This window comes from Physeter macrocephalus, chromosome 11 (genome assembly GCF_002837175.3).
Source record: "Physeter macrocephalus isolate SW-GA chromosome 11, ASM283717v5, whole genome shotgun sequence".
In the NCBI taxonomy this organism is placed as follows: domain Eukaryota; kingdom Metazoa; phylum Chordata; class Mammalia; order Artiodactyla; family Physeteridae; genus Physeter; species Physeter macrocephalus.
Window position 1 is genome coordinate 44605143 of NC_041224.1, and position 8040 is coordinate 44613182.

Here is an 8040-nt window from a genome sequence, read left to right on the forward strand (position 1 = left end):
TGTGTGTGTGTGTGTGTGTGTGTGTGTGTGTGTGTGTGTTTGGGGGAAGGGAAGGCGGAGTGAGGGACGTTGTGCTGTGCTGACAATGCAGGTCTGTTCTGAAGCCCAGAGGAAAAAATTAGTACAAAGTAAAAGAAAGAAAATTTTGGCGTTTCCAAGAACGCTTAAATAATTGCTGCTATTCCGGCCCTCAGATTGGTGGTGTGTCTGAGTAATAGTTCTGGCCTGAGTCCTTTATACCACGCTGTGTCCCGGAGGGCAGGCTGGCTCTGTCATGTCTGTAAGGATTTCCCCAGGGTGTGTGGTGCGCTGGGGGACTCCACGGCGACACAAAGGACCCAAACACTGGGCTATAAGAAGAGGTGGTGAAGATGGCGTTTTGCTGTTGAGGGACACTCCTCGGAGCTCACAATTCAAAGCATTTCAGACACGTAGAGGCTTCTATGGGGCCTCCTCAGTTCCACTCCAGGCCCCTCCTCCATGGGGAAGGTTGGCTGCATGCCTGCATCCCTTCTGGGTCAGAAGACACCCACTGGGCTGCCTTGGGGCCACTCAGACCCCGGAATCCCCCCCCAGTCATCCCCGCTCTGCCACCCCGGCCCCTACCCCAGTCCCGGGTGCATCCTCAGGGCTGTCACCTCCCAGAGGGCCAGCAGGTGCCTCCTCTTTCAGCTCCTGCCCTTAAGAGGGGGCTTATAATCCGTCCATCCTCCTCCACCCCCTCCCTGGGATACCCTGAAAGGCTCCACATCAGCATCCAGAGGCAACATCCTTGTCCATTTCCACTCCCTCCTTCCCAGCTTGGAAGCTGCTAACCAGTCTCCCAGGCCAGAAAAATCCTCGCTCAGGTAGTACTACTCCTAGATCTTTCCAGACTCACACCTGCGTGGAATCTTTGGAGTTTAAGAGCCAAACATTATGTTAATTTATTCTGTGGTTCCCCCAGGATGTTTCACCTTGGATTAATGCTGGGTTGGCGTCTCCCTATCCAAGTGGGGAAGAGTCACATTTTAAGGCAAAACTGGGGGGAGGGGATTCAAAACAGTTCCTACTACACATGTCATCTTGTCCCCACTGCCTTGCTCTCACCCCATGGCTTATCCCTCTTCTGGGTGGGGCTGTGTCACCTCAGATGGCAGCTCCTTCTACTGATGGCTACAGGGAGGAAAGGCCGGGACACGTGTCTCTTCGGGTTGCTGTGGAAGGAGCCCATGGCCCTGAAGGTGTGTCCTGGGTTCCCAGAGCCTGAGCTTTGGTCCTGGGCTCCCACGCATGGACCCTGCTGAAATTCTGGGCTGCAGAGCAAAGGGTTCAAACCCATGGCTTTGGCATTTGTATCTGGGGTTCCCACCACCTAGCCATGCCACCTTAGGGAAGGACTTAATTCCCCCAACCTTAGTTTTCTCATCTGTAAAGTGGGGTTAGCAGTACAATCCACAGTCCCTTTTCTGAAATCCTTGGGGTCAGATATGCTCCAGAATTCAGAATTTTTCATCTTCAATCATGTAACTTGGTGTATCTACTCTATAGGACATAACACCCACTGGGGTCTGAAAGCACCTTGTAATCAAACACATTAATGTTTCTGCCACTGAACTTTTGAGCAGTCACGCTACATAAAATAAAGACCATAAATTGTCTTGTGTCTGTTCAGTTCAAATTTTGTTACCAAACAATTTTTTAAAAAATTCTTGTTCAATTTTCAGAGCCTTGAAGGGTTGTGGTGGTTACAGATAAGGGTCAGGCTACCCTGTGTCTCTGTAGATAATGGCATGCAGCACAAAGAGGTAAAAAAATGTTCATGATTTGATGCCAGACCAAAAACAGCTGTGAACCTTGGGATAAGACAAGTCTCCTGAGAAGGCCAAGGGTGATGGGTGGGGAGAATCATTCTGGAGCAGCTGTACCGTTATCCAAGTGAGTGGACAATTGGTTCGAACTCCAGAGATCTTGAGCCTCAGCCATCACAGATCCCTGAGCCTTTCCAGGCATCTGATCAATCCTCCTCCACAGCTGAATCTTTCTCTGGTGGGTCCTCGGTGAAGACCACTGCCATGTTGGTGGCGGTGACCAGTAGGACCAGAACGACCACCACATAATTGTCCTCAGGCCTGGGCTCCCCAACCATTATGGGTTGCTGCCTCAGCCGGCTGCAGCTGCTCTCCACCTGCGTGGCGGTCTCCCTGGGGGCCAGCGTGGGCACCTGGAGGGGGGGCCATGGGTAACTGGTCCATGTTCATCTGGTGCTTCTGCTTCGTCGTGACCCTCATCACCCTCGTAGTCGAGGTATGTGAGCTCGAGGATCACTTCCCCTTCTCCTGGGACAACTTTCTCATCACCTGCAACTGCTTCTCTGCCCTCCTCTGCCTCTCAGCCTCCATCATCTACCCCACCACCTACATTCAGTTCTTGCCCGGCAGCCGCTACCGGGACCGCACTATCACCTCCACTGCATTCTCCTGCCTCGATTTTGTGGCTTATCCCATGGAAGTGGCCTGGACTAGGGCCCAGCCCAACATGATCACAGGCTATATGGCCACCGTGCCAGGCCTGCTCAAGGGGCTGGAGACCATCGTGGCCTGTGTCATCTTCGTCTTCATCAGCAGTCCCTACCTGTACCTGCACCAGCCAGCCCTGGTGTGGTGTGTGGCCGTGTACCCCATCTGCTTCCTCCTGGCATCTGTGGCCCTCCTGCTGAACCTGGGCAAGTGTGACAACAGGCTGCCCATCCCCTCCCCCATTTTCCAGGTTGTGCTGACCCTGCTCTCCGTCCTCCTCTACGCCACCACTCTGGTCCTCTGGCTACTCTACCAGTTCAACCAGAAGTTCGGGGGCCAGCCCCAGCGGTCCAGCGATGTGAGCTGCAGCAATAGACTCACCTCCTTGGTGTGTACCTGGAGCCAATGACTGGCTGTGGCCAGCCTGACAGCCATCAACCTGCTGATTTATGTGACTGACCTGGTGTTCTCGGCCCACCTGGTTTTTGTCAGGGGCTGAGGCTCTGCACAGGGCTTCCCGATTCCCTCTTGTCAATGGAGGTTTCTACACCGAGCCCTGACGGCCTCTGATGTGCTCTTCCTGGCCCCCTCTCTCCCTGCTCACATCCTTCCCCAATCATCTCGCCCTCTTTTCTGCTTCCTTCCCTGTTTTGTGTGGTTGCCCAGATCCTGTTTTGCCTCTTTCTCTTGCTGCTCTCATCTTTTCTACGTTTTCTACTTTGGGGCCCATTTTGGGTCATCTTTGTTTTCTCGTCTCCTGTGTCCTGACCGCCTCTTCCCCTTTTTCTTCTTCTGATCCATCGGGACCCTGAGCTTCTTCCTTCTCTGCTCACCGCCCTCCCTATCCCACCCCTCTAGGTCATCACAAAGTATCAAGCTGATCTCCCTGTGCTATGCAACAGCTTCCCACTAGACGGCCCTGTTCTTAAAGGCAGAGTTTCTTTTCTATTTTGGAGGGGAAGGTGGGTTGAATGGGTGGGGATTTCAGCTGCTGCAGTCAAAGGAATTGCAGTGCTTGAGTATGTGGTGCACACACGTGTTTTTGTATGTCAGTGGCTTTTTGTTGCTGCTTCCTGCTTCTCTGGGACTCATGCATAAAGTGACCTATATAAATGTAGAAATATATATATATATATATATATTTTTTTTTTTCTTTTTCTTTTAATTACTTGGAGCTTCTGGTCCCCGTCAGCCCCTGCTGTCAATCATAGAGAGAAAACTTGTCCTTTCTTCCACATCCATAACGTTCTTTTTTTAAAACCTCAATACAAAGATAAAAGAAGAAAAGAAAACAAAAATGAAACCAACAAAATCCACAGATCCTAATTGCCCCCAATTTGACTAGAAATCAGAAGCAGCCTAGCTTTTAAAGGGGCCTTGCCAGCTCCTGGATGCCTCTCTTTAAAGGTGTGTGCTTTGTGCATACTGAGTGTGTAGTTGTGTGTGTGTGTCAGTGGGCATGCGTGCATTAAGACCAGCAGCCCTTTATATAGCTGTTGGCAGGGAAGTCACCCCAAGCCTTCTTCCTCTCCTGTTTTCAGCCACAAAGGCTCAGAGTCCAGCATCCTAGTGTCACCAGGGCCAGAGAAGCCAGGTAAGTCGAGCTGTGGGGAAGAGGCAGGGGAAGGGCCTGCACTGCTGCCACTCACTCCTGTACTGGGATGAAGCAAGAAGCAGGCAAATCTTAAGAAGGAATGAAATAAAATTCATGTTTTAAGACGAGACAAGAAAAAGTTATTTGGCAAAATTCACTTAAAGGTGGGTTAAAAAGTTAAACAGATTTCTTTATTGCAGGACTTCTTAGGACCTTGTATAGATTAGTATGCATTACAAAATTACCAAAAGAGGTATATAGCAGTAAGTGATTCCCAAACTTATGTGATCAGGGAACTCTTTTTTTTCGTGGAACATCATGGACTCATGTTCCATGGGATACCCTTTGGGAACCATCTGTCACATCTCCCCCCCACACACACCCACTGCCCCCAGACTGGTTCAACAGCTTGGCTTGAAAGGCTCTAACAAAATCACCTCCCACGGTGGTCCATCTTCTCTGGGGCAGCTTTCATTCCTTAGGGGGTGCAAAGCCCACTTGCCCTGCTCTCTGGACTTGCACAGAGAATTTCAATCCCTGTTCAGCTGGAGAGTTCTCTGAGAAGTTCTCAAGTGTCCTTGTGTTTCCTGTCCTTATGTGCTCTAGACTGAATGTCTCTGCATTAAGTCAGGTGCTCCTTCAGGGCAGGAACTGGGCTTTGCTGTGGGATCTGCAGTGCCCAACACACAGTAAACACATGGTAAATAGTTGTTTAGGACAGAAATGAATAGAGCCTCCACAGTTCTCTCGCGAACACCTCAACTGTGACCCCATCTCCAGACCTTCCACGGTCCTGGCTGCCTGTGTTGATGGGCTGTGGAGTCACACATGGTGGCTCACATATTTCCTGTGACATTCAGTCTCCAATGCTCATTGCTCCTTGGATACTTGACTCTCCAGATCCCACAACTCTCTTACACATAATCTCACGACGGCATCTTGATCCCTCCTCAACGCCTTTGCACAGGCTGTTCCTTTGCCTGGGACATGGCCACCTCTTTATCAGTCTTCAGATCTCTGCTGAAACGTCACCTGTGTAGAAGGATCTTCCCAAAGTACATCTGCCCATCATGCTCCATCCTAAGACCCTGTTTGTTCTCTTCATCGTGCTGGTCACTACCTGAAGTTTTCTTGTTAGAGTATTTAACAAGTTTATGGGTTTGTCATCTGACGCCTCCACCACAGGCTCCACGCGGACAGATGTCTAGTCTGTGCTGTCACCTCTGTGTCTCTGGGCCAAGTCAGTCCTGGGTATGGTGCAGACACAGTACATTTTGGACAAATGAACAACTGAAATCAGTAATCATTGGGGGAAGGGGATGTTCTTATCACATGCACACAAAATGATAATTATTACAATAAAGGCGGTGGGAGGAAACTTTGGAGGCGATGAATATGTTTATGGCCTTGATAGTGGTGATGGTTTCATGGGTATATATTTATCCCCAAACTCATAGAGTTGTATACATTAAATATTTACATATGTTTACATGTCAATTATATCTCAATAAAATTGCTTTTTAAAAAATAAAATGTAGTTAAAAGTGGTACACAGTAACATGGGAAAGTGAGTAGAATATTTAAAAGACAAATCACATGTAGTACAATTATAATAATATAAAAATAAGTTTTTATGTTGAGATAAATTACAAAGAAATACATGTTTCTATTACTTAAATAAAAAACAAACCATCAATCATGGAGGTCTTGTCATCCAAGAGGATTCAGACTCTCTTTCCACATTTCATCATAAATGCTCCTGTCACCGTTCAGTCAAACTCCCAGGGGCAGAGCGAGGCTTTGAGTCGCTGACGTTCTAACAGAGGCTGATTCATGAGGAGCTGCCTCTGGCTGCCTGGCCAACTCCGTGCAGTCGACCCTGTGAAAGACCCTTGTCATGTTTCACTGTGTGGTCCTTCACTAGGATTGGCTAGGCTGACCGAGAATTTTAATTTTTTGAAAAAATTCAAACCATCTTGAAACACACAAGCCAAGCATCCAGGTGCAGGTGGGAAGGATGAGCACGTTTATTGGGAGGCTCCTCAAGGAGATGCAGAGGCAGGAACCCAGGCTGCCTCCCTGATGCTCTGGCTGGTGTACCCCTTTCCTAGACTCTCTTCCCAAAGCACTCAGTACCCGGGTGCTCAGAGGGAGGGGCGGGGGCGCTGAGAGCACCTGGCATGGGGTCTGAGATGGTTAAGGGAGCAGGAGGCAGATGTGAGGCTACAGCTGCCCTGGGGGGCATCAAATGTCTGGCACTCTTGGCCCCTCCCCATCATCAAGACCAGTTGAATGTTTGTTCCCTGATTATTTCATAAATCTGCCCCCATTTTCCACCTCTGAAAGTGTCTTTGCTCAAGGCCCATCGTTACACACCTCGACTGTGGAATTAGCCTGGAGACTGGCCACCCAGCTTTTTGGCCGGCCTCCATTCTGTTTTCCTCCTAACGGCCGGAGTGACAGTTCCAAAGTGGGAATGTGATTGATCAGCCCCTCCTTACAGAATGTCAGTGAGGCATCATCACTTACAGCTAAAATCCAACTTATTTCTCAAGTGTTCAGGCCCATCCACTTTGGACCCTGTCTGCTGCACCTGCAATACCTCCCTTACTCCCTGCCTCACTTGTTGTACTCAGATAAGACCCAGGAGCTTGTGGTGACCTGCCCACACCAGGCTCCTTCACAGAAGTGTCAGTCTGGGAGCAATGGGAGATGGAGTTGGTGGAATCCAGTTAGGCTTCCTGGAGGAGGTGATTAAGGGTCAAGTCTGAAAAGACAACTAAAGGTTAACAAGCAAAGAAGAGAGGAAGAGTTTTGGGTTTTACGATTTGCTCAAGGATCTCATGAATCTTCAGTGGTGGAGTTGATGTGACTGCGGCTTGTGTGTGGGAGGGGAAGGGAGAAGGGAGAATTGAGTGTGGCCAACTGGAGGCTGGTCTATATGCCCACTTGGGTCAGGAATGAGGCTGTGGGGTGGCACAAGGTAAGGAGTTGGAGCTGAGACACTTTGAAAAAGCCAGGACAACGTGGCCTGCAGAGCAAGAGTAGACAAGGAAAACCATGTCCTTCAGCAAGAGGAAATGTCAAGGCTGATATCCACCTCCACAGGAGGTTTGGATTTTTTTTTTTTTAAGCCTCCACAGAAGAAATCAAAATCTCAGGGCTTCAGTTCTTGTGAAGTGGGCCCAAATGTGCACGATGTCTGAGGTCCAACAGCTCTAACCTGGGAAGTTAACTCAATCAGTGCCCAACAGACGACCGGCTTGGAGGGTCCTGAGCAGATGCAGTGCAGTTACTCTGGGTGAAGCTCCCTAACCCAGGCGGCAGGGTCCTCCCAGGAGAGAGGGGTCCTGTAAAAGGGGGCTCTGAGTTTAATGACAGAGTACACGAGGGAACAATCCGCTGTGAGTCACAAGAGCTCCAGTGAACAGACAGCGATCTGAAAGCGAAAACAGATACGCTTAATACAATTAAGCACATTAGAAAAAGACACCATGAAGAGAGGACAGGAAGAAATGAGAGAGAACCCTGATGGGCTGAAGAATGTCCTCCTAAAAGTCATATCTACTCAGAACCTCAGAATGTGGCCTTATTTAGAAATAGGGTCTTTGTAGAAATGATTAATTAAGAATCTTGAGATGGAAATCATCCTGGATGGAGGGTGGGCCCACAATCCAGTGACTGGAGTCTTTATAAGAGAAAGGACAGAGAGACTTGCACACACAGAGTTGAGAGAAGATGAGCACGTGAAGGTGGAGGCAGAGACGCAGTTAAGCGGCCACAAGCTAAGGGGCCTCCAGAAGCTAAAAGAGCAAAGGAATGACCCTCCCCTGGAGTATCAGAAGCAGCATGGCCCCCCTGACCCCTTGATTTCACACTTCTGGCCTCCAGGACTGTGAGAGAATACATTTCTGTTGTTTTAAACCACCAAGCTCGTGGTTACTTGTT

At 49.3% G+C, this 8040-nt stretch overlaps 1 pseudogene; it reads left to right on the forward strand.

Moving 5' to 3' along the window:
• The first annotated feature begins 2054 nt into the window (after positions 1-2054).
• Positions 2055-2907, forward strand: LOC102993606 (myeloid-associated differentiation marker-like; annotated as a pseudogene).
• The last annotated feature ends 5133 nt before the right edge of the window (positions 2908-8040 follow it).